The sequence below is a fragment of the Amblyomma americanum genome, chromosome 1 (assembly GCF_052857255.1).
Source record: "Amblyomma americanum isolate KBUSLIRL-KWMA chromosome 1, ASM5285725v1, whole genome shotgun sequence".
NCBI classification, from domain to species: domain Eukaryota; kingdom Metazoa; phylum Arthropoda; class Arachnida; order Ixodida; family Ixodidae; genus Amblyomma; species Amblyomma americanum.
Genome location: NC_135497.1, coordinates 202,474,823 through 202,487,367, shown reverse-complemented (window position 1 = coordinate 202,487,367; position 12,545 = coordinate 202,474,823).

Here is a 12,545-nt window from a genome sequence, read left to right as displayed (position 1 = left end):
GTCAACATTAACGTATCCCGAACTCAGCTAATATGCTTCTGTCACCAATTGAAGAAACTGATGCTTTATCTTTCTTTAATTCCACCCTAACCATGTCGATGAGAAATTACGCGTTGTTTCCGCTCGGCTAAGCCGCCGCGTTGGTTCGGTGGTTATGGCACTCGATCGGTTGCTGACCCGAAAGACGCGGTTTCCATCACGGCCGCGGCGGTCGAATTTCGATGGAAGCGAAATTCTAGAGGCCCGTGTACTGTGCAATGTCAGTGCAAGTTAAAGGTGGTTGAAATTTCTGGAGCCCTTCACTATGGCGTCCCTCATAGCCAGAGTGGCTTTGGAACGTTTAACACCCATAAATCAAACCAAATCAATTTATGTTTCGTATAAGACTGGCGCTGCCAATAATTACAGTGTTATGGAAATCTTCCTTCCGACGAAACTATTCGCACGCTCCTAACCGAACTCACACACAGTGATCTGCGGTGTCTTCGCAGTGACTATTTCGTAGCTTGCACATCTGTGTTCAAAAAATTAACCTGTGAAGGTGCTAAACTTTGGTGACCGTAATACTCCTCTCACGCGGCAAAACTGTTATTTTAAAAATGCGTGACACTTTCGTTCAGTCATTCGCTTAACGTCAAACAATTACCTTCACTAAAATTGACCGCAATAATCGTAGCCCAGCAGTAAGTTCGCCGAGCTCACTCCACTCGGCTGAAACACTCTTCGCACGGTACACGCGTGGACAGTCAGCTTTACTGTGCGGCGAAAATTCTTCGGAGAAGTGCCGGTGTCGTCAAGACAGACCAGATATGTGCGTTCGTCATCTATTGACACACATGCCGGACGGTACGCTTCCAGCGGTGCATTTAATCCGCTTAATCCTCGACTCAAGAACGCCAGGAAACCAGACCCTGTCTCTTTTGAGACAGTTCATGACGGAAAGTTTGTGCGCATCTGCGTGGGCTCAGAAAATGCTAGCACAGCAAATTATGCATCATCCCGAAGTTTGTCGTGTGTCTGCCCAGTGAAGCGCCTCTCGTGCATGACAGCCGCAGCTGCGTCGCTTTAGAAAAATAATAAAGGGAAAGGGCATGGGGGGAGGGGCATGAGTTGCTGGAAAAAGTACGCTTCGAAGGGCACTTATCTTCTAAGTGTAACACCGTGTCTTGACACAGTGACGTTTGATGATGCGAAATGCACCCGCTGGCAGTCACATTAAATCTGGATGTCTGACACCCGTGCAACTATACCGGGTGAATTTCTGATAATTAACTTTTTAACTACAACCGTTAGGCTACTGGTTGCGATTAGAGACTTGTAGCCAGTCGTTAGTAATAGCCACATCAGTTTTTTGGAATTTCAAAACGCGATTACCATCGCCGCTGTGGCTCGACAAAATTTGGTTGCATCGGGCGAAAATACATGCGCTTTCGAAAGCATGCAGGCAAAGCAACATCTCCAGAGCACGTAACTATAGTTGAAAAAGCCAACCCGCAAAACCATAGGTAACCTATTTGCCTAAGTATGCGGCCATGTATCGATGTACGCTAACAAAGTGTACGGATGCCCTTTACTGTTACCCTGGTCCTTAAATTCCATCTGGAGTCATATCAAATTTGGCTTTATTGTTATCCATGTGAGCTGCAGTACGGACGCAGAACTGAAAGCGCGATTGATCTAGCCTTCAACTCAATACAGCTTTGCGTTGCTCCCTTGACACATTGGCTCGAGGAACTGATCTGCTTTGCAGTGCTGCTCCTTGCGTAAGAAACGTGACTCTGGTTCTGAAGTTGCGGACGCTGACGGCGCACTGAAGTAAAAGATTTTAGATGGGCAGAACAGCTCAAGGGCGCCTACCCAAGATGACCTCCTTCTTTCAGCTTCGGTCACTGATTTTTAGTCACACCTTGAGGTCCATCCCAGTTTGAGCGCTTTCATCCTTCTGCCACGAAGAAAGGCGGTTTCAAAATGCTCGCACTTCGGGGGAGCGCATCTGGCCTCTGCAGACAGTGCTAGCATGGCCTAATTTTAAACTCATGTAGCATCATAGCATTTAAACTCGTGTTGCCCTCGAGTGTGAAGTCGAGAGCGTCAGGCAGGAAGTATATGTGTCAAGCGGGGAGCATCCTTAAAAACTGTAGAGCACGTAATGGCGCGAATGCAGAAGCTTTGTTTGCACACCAAGCTGCCACGTTTTTTTTTTATTCCTGATGTATACACAGTAAAAGGTGTATGCGTTGCTCTGGTGGCTAAATAAGAAAACTGCTCACTTCGATGCCTTGTCCAGACGACATAGGTGCAACAGGCAGGTTTTTGAAGTACGACGGTGGATGTTGAAAACGCAGTTCCTTGCGACAACTGCTAGTCGAAGGCAGCTGTGGCGCTTTTACTGCCTCACTGCGAAATCGTGCAGTTTCCCTTTTTGCCCTACCTTTACTTCTTAGCTTTTGTCCTGTAACAACTGAGTGGAACTCAAAACGCATAAGTATACGGAACCTACGCAGGCCCGGCAAATATGACTTAACTGAGGCGCAGTCAAAGCCACGTTCGCCAAGCACAGTACCATCATCGCGGGTTTCTTTTGTGCCGTTTTCACGTTTCTTCTGCTTTCCATTTTGTCACATCCCTTCAAAAATCGGTAGAAGCACCTCAGAGCATTAAATATATATAGTCGCGATGGTTTCAATATTTTTGCGTAGAACAGTACGCCAGACTCATCTTACAAGATGCTCGTTAAAAAAAAAAACTAATCTCCCGTGCAAAGCGAAAAATTGAATGCAGAGTAATCAGAAATTTTCTATTGCTTGTACTCTTCATTATGCTAATAACGCCCTATTTTTAATAAAATATTCACTCTTACTACCCTTTCAAAACAGTCTATCGCACTAGGCAGACTTGAGGTTCAACTGGAATTCGTAATATACTTTGCTTATAAGTCCATATTTAATCGATCTTTGAGCTTGGAGATTACACTAAAAGATCAATTTCAATTTTTTTTACCATGATGTTTTGTACGCATACTTTGTAACAGTGTTTTCGCAGTTCTCCTTTTTTTTTCAATTCTTATTGTATATTGCCTTTGATACCGGAGCTAGTGACGTGCATTCTTGCCAGTTACCAGCTCGGATGCCATGTATGGAAGCGAGAACAGATGTCCAGAGAGAAAAGTGAATCAAGAAAGAAACGGTCAGAGAGCACGAGCCTTCGATTGGGTTCTTTATTCAAAGTTTCATGGTGTTGAACGTCCCAAACGTCTCAGGCCATGAGGGACGACGTAGTGGGGGGCTTCGGAGAATTTCGACCACCAGGGGTTCTTTAACGACATCTCACAATACACGGGCCTCTAGCATTTCGCCTCCATCGAAATGCGACCGCCGCGGCCGTGATCGAACCCGCCTCTTTCGGGTCAGCAGCAGTGCACCACAACCACTGAGCCACCGCGACGGTGGTTCTTGATTCACATTCACTAAGAAAAAAAACTAACTACAATGATGCTATATAACCAAAAATGCTATTAGCAACTGTCATGACGCCGACACTTGGTGCATTTATTCTGCTAAAACTTTACATTCATTAACCAAACCTTTTTGTATGGTTAAATTATGCGTACAAGCAAACGCAAGTTGAATATTTTCACCCGTCTACGATACTTGTTTTAGCTATCAAAATACGTTCCGTGAAAATAAGCAAGCTGCTCAGATTTTAAATGAATAATAATGAATAAAAAGTAACTGATATGAGAATTTAATAATTAGAAGCTATGTTCATGTGTTTGTAAAACCGAACTTTTTCTTTAATCCTCTTTCATAAATATGTCCATAACTCAAGGCCACGCCCTATTGCCGCTTTAAACACGTCTGCGCATGTACAAAAGACTTCAGAATACTTTCAGTTTCACGCTCATCTTCGGCAAAACTAAAGCTCCCAATTTTTCTGCGTTACCGCGAGCCATCATACATTGAAGTGGTCTCCCTGAACAAACTGTTTCCACACTAACGGCAAATTATTTTACGGGAAACATTTGAAGGAATACTTATTGTACTTCTCCAGTGCTCGTGTTTTCTATCCTTGATTTTTTTTCTTGTCTTTTTTCTCTTTTTTTTTCATGAGACCTTTGTTTGATAGTACTTTATAACGTCATGTATTGCACAAAATTGATATTTTTATTCAGAATTTGTGAAGGAGATGATGAAATTTCGTGTTCATTATTGACCTGTGACCATCTGACTCAGTGCTGTTGCGCGCATCTACGATATAACTAAATTAGAAATAAATAACGCCTCTAGAGAGTAGTTTGGTATACTGCCGAATCAATACAATTTGATCAATACAAAATTCAGCCGGAGCGGCTGAATTTTGTATTGATCAAATTACACCGTAGCACATAAGCGGTCCAATCACCTTAACTGCCGCCTGCATGCGTTACAAACGGCCAATGTGCGGTTGTTCATCGAAGAATGCAGTTTGCACTAAAAAAAAAACGCGAAGAATCCGCACAGGTGAAATAGAAAGCTATTGGCTAACTTTCGAATAGATTAACGTAACGATTAATACTACTCTGGAGTTGCTAGTGTCAGCGCAGCGCGCTTAAAGCGCATCAACCATTGTGCATGTCGATGTGTTCTAAGCTTTCTGAACTCGACGCTCAACGGCACCATACTTCTCGCCCGTAGCGGAGGCGGCGTGATTATAAAAAAAATTCAAATATAGAGAGCTTTATGAGTTGGCTTAAATTCACGTCCTTACAAAGATTTGACTAAATTTTAATCACCAGAAATTAACAATAAGTTCTTCAGGGAGCGTTAATTCATTTCGATTAAAAATGGACCCGATGCACATATTGGTAGATTTCTTCTTAAGACACGATACATTCAGTAATATGCTAAGGTTTTCGTCTACGTTAGGGACGTTGCTGCGGTCAAAATGCTCTTTTAAGGAGCAGCGGAGAAAAGGACACGGACTCTCCGCGAAAGATGAATTACCAACAAGCAAAATGTTCTCTATTGTTTTCACTGTAAAAAAAAAAGTGAAGTTTGATCGAGGCTTATCGTGCGTGCGCCTGGGTGAAGTTGTGGAGCGCCGTTTAAGCGTAGCAAATTTCTTCATTAAGGGCATTTAGTTGCGAAAAGACGCGTTACATGTCTTTTCTTATATTTACGCGCTCCTGTGTTGGCGGGGCACAAACATGGACTTCAGTGTATTATTTTTGATAGAATAGCGTGCCGAGACCTTAGTGCGGATGAGCACCGAAAAGCCGGAAGTTATTCTGGCCCTGTGAAAATTCATACGGAGATGTAAAAATTCGCGTGTATAGCAACAGCGCCTGCTCATACAATTGATAATTTTGGAAGTTGAATATTGCTTGCCTATTACTAATATTAGAAACGCTAAACATTCGCATAAGGCCTGAAATAGCTCCGGACGTTTATTTTTTTGAATGAGCACCTGACTAGAACGACAGGCCTAAATGAAAACTGAAAACTTTGAAAATTGCAAATCAAAACAAGCGAGCCGTGGAGGTGGTATTTCTGATCGCTTTCACTAAAAAAAAAAAACATCAGAAACATTGGTCAGGTATGTTTACCTAACATTCTCAATCGCAAAAATGTCCGTCGCCGTTTAGCGATTATTACTTTCCATCAATAAGTTGATGCAAGGATGCTATGAGCCCCCATTTCATTCCAGCTGTAAAATCGTGTGTCCGAACAATTAATGCGCCGAAGGATCTCTGGTTTTCTTGAAAACACTCCTTCACTTAGTGGAGCAGAAAAGAAAGACTGTGCTGATAGTAGGCCATGAGGTTTCTTTACACCCCTGATCTTCTGAGTGGGGCTGAAAATTTTCAAAACCTCAAACTCCATCTTATAAAGAATGAGTCACTCTTCTGAGCCATGTTGCAATAACATACTTTTTAAACACCCGGAGTACTCCAGTAGTAAAACGGACACAGATCAAGAAATGCAATAATCATAAAAATAATTTTAGCACTTTTAGAGAAACTGTGTTTTGGAGCATAAGGTTAAATTTGATTGCCAATATTTCTTAGGCGCAGCGAAGGCAAGAACATCAGCACACTGATGTTTTCGCAGGGGAATTGGATTCCAAAAGGAGATACATTCAAAGGTGGTATTCGCCAAAAGCAGATCCCGAGATTTTGTTTTTTGAAGTCCATGTCAGGAGTGAGCAGATTTCTGGCGATCAAAGGGTTTCAAACGGTGACCTAATTCGTACTGCGCCGGCAAGGGGACGTTGAAGAAGCGTGAAAGAATAGAAGCGAAGGAACGAATGAAACTAAACAAACGAACAGATCTGATGTACTTCAGAAGCCAGCGCTATCTGTTGGCCGCCAGTAGTGAGCACCGTGTAACTGAGTGGGGTTGTTTCAAACATCTAATTTAGAGAAATGTGTAGAGTTCAGAGAGATTTTACCCGAACATGCTGACTATCAGGACCGAACCTTCCTCCACGCTACAAAACTTGACTTATGAAATGCTTACTGCGCACGGCACGTATTCTGTTTTCGATGGCCATAGAAAGTCAGTGGGATGTACCGAAGGCTCGAAATTCCTGCGGTGATTCCGAGTGTTCAGCGCCATGCGGTACGTGGTGGCAGCAGCGGTAACTAGAAGCGCCCGTTCAGATTTCCTGGGCTTGTGTCGCACGCGAATCCTTTCGGCCCAAAGATAAATTATGCTTTGGTTTTCAATTATGGTCATTTAAAGGAGCTTCACTCTTTCCAGAGAGGTAGCCTATATAGCCTGTTTTTTGGATGGGACATCCACCCTATGCCAGAGAAACAACGGGTGTGTATATATGCAGGGCTCCTACATAACCTTGTAGTATTCATGCCGAGTATGAAACACAGTAATAACAGCACGGGATGATGGTAACCTCCAAACAATATAACTTTAGCAGTTCTTACCTCGCTGTTATAATCATAACGGTAAGACGCGAGATCAAGCGAGGAATGAAGGCAGAAAAGTTGTCATACCTAATGCACTTCCAAGGGACACTGTCTCAAGAAGTGTGCAGGTATTTATTTTATCGACACATCATACGCAGGGAAGCGGGCAAAAAGGAGCTGAATTTTTCCGGCGCCATACAGCATATTGATAAAAAATATCATGCTCAGGCCTCAAGAAAGAAAATTCGATAATTTTCCAACGGAAAACAAGAATAGGTACCTTTTTTACCCGCACACACAAATTTACTTACAAACTGAAAAAACTTCGCAAAATAATAAAATACAAAATTTTATGAAATCAACACTTACGGTGCATCATTCTGTGTTTCGGAGACGCACACGACGCAATAAACACAAAAACAGAGACACTAGTGCTGTCGCCAAAATCATCCAGCAAGAAAATGGAGGAAGGGGTGCTACTTAGCTGACTTTTTTGTGAAATATTTTTTTCTACGCTCGCTAGTTGGCCCAAAAGCTCCTTATATGCAAGGTTTGGGGTGCTAAGTTCTCCTGAAACGAAGAAATTAGTGCTAGCCAGAGCACACACTAAGAGGAACGCTTTCAGTTAGCTATGTACAGACCTGTGTACAAAGCTTTGGGCTAGCTAACCACAGCTCTGGGTTGATGATAAGGCTGCTGGCGAAACTTCGATCCTTATAACCCAGAGGTACTCGATTTGTACTCCCCTTCTGAAGGAAGCGGCCCTCTGCTACCCTGAAAATTGCGTTTAGTCGCCTGCCGAGTCCGTGCGTCAGCCAGCCAGTGGACAAGAACAAAAAAAACCTTACTTAGCTAGGTTAAGGCTGAGTTAAAGCATTCGGCGAGAACCGTTATTGTCACATTTGACCACTTCCAAAATTCAGTAACTTAGCTTAATCGCAAAGATTTCTTCCAACCAAGAAACTTTCGTTCACAGACTGATTCGCTCTCGCAGTATGCCCACAAATGGGGTTAGCGAGAAGAGATGCGCCAGTCCCCTCCATTCTATCATTTTAATGAAAAAGAGAGGGAAACAAAAATTTTATTGAAAAAAGTTTAGAATTTCGGTATTTTTTCGAATCATTTTTTGAAATTGTAATCTTAAATGTCAATTAAAAATTAAAATGAAAATAATGGATAGAAATAAAAATTGTATTCTTTAAATTTAAAATATAAAATTAAGAAAATACACATTCAAAATTCAATTTAAAATTAAAATTTAAAATTTTAGCATCTAAATATAAGTCCAATTTTACAATTTACACCTGGAAAGAGTGAACATCTACCTGACCAAGGAAAAAAAATTTAAACAAATTAAACGTTAAAATTCAACTTTTAAACTTTAAGCCGACAGCAAAGTGGAATGATAAGTCAAGCTACGTTTACAGGCCAGGGTCGCATGATAACAAATATGCCATTGTTACCAAAAAAAAAAACATGACAGTTACCACCGCGTAATTCGACATTCCGCGATATGTTAAGGTATTTGCTCCACGATATTTTGAGGCAGAGAATACTAGAGCGACTTCATATTATTTCTATACCTTTCGAGCACTCTTCTTAGTTTTCCAGACACACACGTTTTTCACTTACCTCTCCTCTCCAGACCGCCGTGCTAGGCGCACGGCTTCATCGATGACCCTCACTTCGGTCGGCGCGCTTCGTAGTAGCCGCCGCAGGTAGGCCGTGCTACATTCCTCCGCTGTCGCCATACTCTTCCTTCTCCTTCCAAAGTAACCACTTTCCGGATGGTTCGCCTGGTAACCAACCTTCGATTGCGCATTACTACGCTCTCGTCATACCCTACTCCTTCCACGGTAACCACCCTCTATTATGGCCGGCATGCTCTCCAGCTAAGTGGATTAAAAAGCGGATTCTCGTCCGGCGTAGCCGCGGCAGCGGCGACAGCAAGCCCCTATATTCAGGGCAGGCTTGCTGTCAGAGCAGCCAGCGCAGCTCTGCTAGCGCACCCTCATCTACATGACGAAGATAGTTGCCAAGGCCTAACCTTCCCGAGAGGACACGGGTGTCAGTTGGGTCAGCTTGGTACACTCACCTTTTTGTTTGACCGCGGTATCCGTTGTCAAAGAAGCAGTTTCCTGCGAGCGGTTTCCCTTCACCTCGTGGCCTTGCACGTGGCCTTAGCCTTGGACTTGTGGCCTCGCACTGACGAAGACCAAGTGTAGGCCACTCGTGCTACAATCTGCATACCGTAGAAACGGCACTCGCGGAACTTCCGCGGTCTGTGCGACATACACGACATTCATAATCATCATCATCATCATCATCATCATCATCATCATCATCATCATCATCATCATCAGCCTTACTACACCCACTGCAGGGCAAAGGCCTCTCCCATGTCTCTTCAATTAACCCTTTCCTTTGCCAGCTGCATCCACCCTTTGGCGGAAAACTTCTTAATCTCATCCGCCCACCTAACCTTCTGCCGCCCCCTGCTACGCTTACTTTCTCTTGGAATCCACTCCGTTACCCTTAAGGACCAGCGGTTATCTTGCCTTCGCAGTACATGCCCTGCCCAAGCCAATTTCTTTCTCTTGATTTCGACTAGGATATCATTAACCCGCGTTTGTTCCCTCCCCCACTCTGCCCGCTTCCGGTCTCTTAACGGTACACCTATCATTTTTCTTTCCATGGCTGGCTTCGTTGTCTTTACCTTAAGCTGAACTATTTTCGTTAGCCCCCACGTTCCTGCCCCGTAGGTGAGTACCGGTAAGATAAAGCTGTTGTACACTTTTCTGTTGAGGAAAATTGGTAAACTGCCACTCATGATCTGCGAGAACCTGCCATATGCGCTCCACCCCATTCTTATCCTTCTAGTTATCTCCCTCTCGTGATCCGTATCAGGTGCCACTACCTGCCCTAAGTAGAAGTATTCCTTCTCAACTTCCAGGCTCTCGCTGCCAATTGTGAACTGTTCTTCCCTTGCTAGACTGTTACCTTGGTTTTCGGCATGTTAATTTTTAGACCCATCGTTCTGCTCTGCATGTCTAAATCATTGATCATGAGTTGCAGTTCACCTCCTGAGAGACTCAGCAAGGCAATGCCATCAGCGAATCGCAGATTATTTAGGTATTCCCTATTTATTCTTATTCCCAACTGTTCCCAATTCAGGTCTCGGAATACCTCCTGTAAACAGGCGGTGAATAGCATTGGCGAGATCCTGTCTCCTTGCCTGACGCCCTTCCTTATTGGAATTTTATTGCTGACTTTATGGAGGACTATAGTAGCTGTGCAGTTGCTATATATATCTTCCAGAGTTTTGACATAAGGCTTTTTTATCCCCTGAATACGCAATGACTGTATGACTGCTGAGGTTTGCACTGAGTCAAATGCTTCCTCGTAATCAATGAAAGCTATATATAAAGGTTGTTTATATCCTGCGCATTTCTCTATCACCTGATTGATAGTGTGAATATGATCTATTGTGGAATATCCTTTACTAAAGCCTGCCTGATCATTTGGTTGATTAAAGTCTAAGGTTGCCCTGACTCTATTAGCGATTATCTTAGTAAATACTTTGTAGGAAACGAATAGTAAGCTTATCGGCCTGTAATTTTTGAAGTCCTTGGCGTCTCCCTTCTTATGAATTAAGATAATGTTTGCATTCTTCCAAGCTTCTGGTACAGTTGAGGTCATAATGCATTGCGTATACAGGGTGGCTAGTTTTTCTAGCACGATGTCCCCTCCATCCTTCAAAAGGTCAGCTGTTACCTGATCCTCCACAGCTGCTTTTCCCCTTTTCATTGCTCCTAATGCTTTCTTTACTTCATCTTTCGTTACTGGTGGGATGACGCATTGCTGTGCACTGCTGTCTTTCTGATTAACGCTCTGATTACATTGGCTACTGTACAGGTCTGTGTAAAGCTCTACGGCTACGTTAACTATCTTATCCACATTGCTAATGACATTGCCCTGCTTGTCTCTTAATACATACATCTGGTTTTTACCTATGCCTAATTTCCTCTTCACTACTTTTAGGCTACCTCCGTTCTTTAGAGCATGCTAGATTCTCTCCTTATTAAACTTCCTTATGTCGGATACCTTGCGCTTATTTATTAACTTTGATAGCTCTGTTAGTTCTATTCTGTCGGTAGGGTTAGACGCCCTCATGCTTTGACGCTTCTTAATCAGATCTTTCATCACCTGAGATGGCTTTCCGGTATCCTGTTGAACTACCCTACCGCCTGCTTCTACTGCGCACTCCGTAATTATTGATGTCAGGTTATCGTTCATTTATGAACATCAAGATTGTCTTCCTGAGTTAAAGCCGAATATCTGTCTTGCAGCGCTATCCTAAACTCCTGTACTTTCCCTCTTACGGCTAACTCGTTAATGGTATTCGTCTTCACTAGCTTCTTTCGTTCCCTCTTCAAGTCTTAGCTAATTCGAGACCTTACCATTCTGTGGTCGCTACAACGCACCTTTCCGAGGACGGCCACATCCTGGATGACGCCAGGTTTAGCGCATAGTATGAAGTCGATTTCATTTTAGTCTCTCCATTGGGGCTCTTCCAGGTCCACTTCCTGTTTTCTCGTTTGCGGAAGAAGGTATTCATGATCCGTAAATTATTTCTATCTTCGATTTCGACTAATAACTCTCCCCTGCTATTTCTGGAACCTATCCCATAGTCACCTACCGCGCGGTCGTCAGCATGCTTCTTGCCCCCCTTCGCATTGAAGTCGCCAATCAGTACAGTCTACTGTGATTTTACTTTATTCATTGCCGATTCTACGTCCTCATAGAAACTTTCAACGCTCTGGTCATCATGGCTGAATGTGGGCGCGTAGGCCTGCACCACTTTCAGCTTGTACCTCCTATTCAGCCTAATTACTATAGCTGCCACCCTCTCGTTAATACAATAGAGCTCCTCTACGTTGCCAGCTATATCCTTATTAATGAGGAATCCAACACCTAGTTCTCGTCTATCCTCTAATCCGCGATAGCACAGTATGTGTCCGTCCTTTAGTGCTGTATACGCCTCACCTGTCCTCCTACCTTCGCTAAGCCCTATCATATCCCATTTAATTCCCGCTAGTTCTTCGAACAGCACTGCTAGGCTAGCCTCACTAGATAAAGTTCTAGTATTAAACGTTGCCGGGTTCAGGTTCCAATGGCGGCCTGTCCGGAGCCAGAGATTCTTAGCACCCTCCGCTGCGTCACAGGTCTGACCGCCGCCGTGGTCAGTGGCTCCGCAGCCGCTGGGGACTGAGGGCCGAGGGTTAATTGGTTTGATCATAGAAGGTTGTGGCCAAGTACTACACCAGGGTGGCGAAATCCTGCTCTGGTGAGAGAGTGCGTTGTCGGTTCTGGTCACCTAGATCAGGCCGCACTCCAGGCCTGGTTATGCAATTCCATCGACACGCCGATTTTTTTTTGAAACCCGGTGGAGAATTGCGCGGCACCACGATTCGAACCCCGCTCCTCTTGCACGCGAGGTGGATGCTCTACCTCTACGCCATCGCTGCCTCCCACACACGCACACAGGCACAAGCGCCTTGTGCGTGTGTGTTTGCTCCCTCTACTCTCTCTACTACAACCATTCACCTTTCGCACGCAGGCACATACACTAGCACATCAC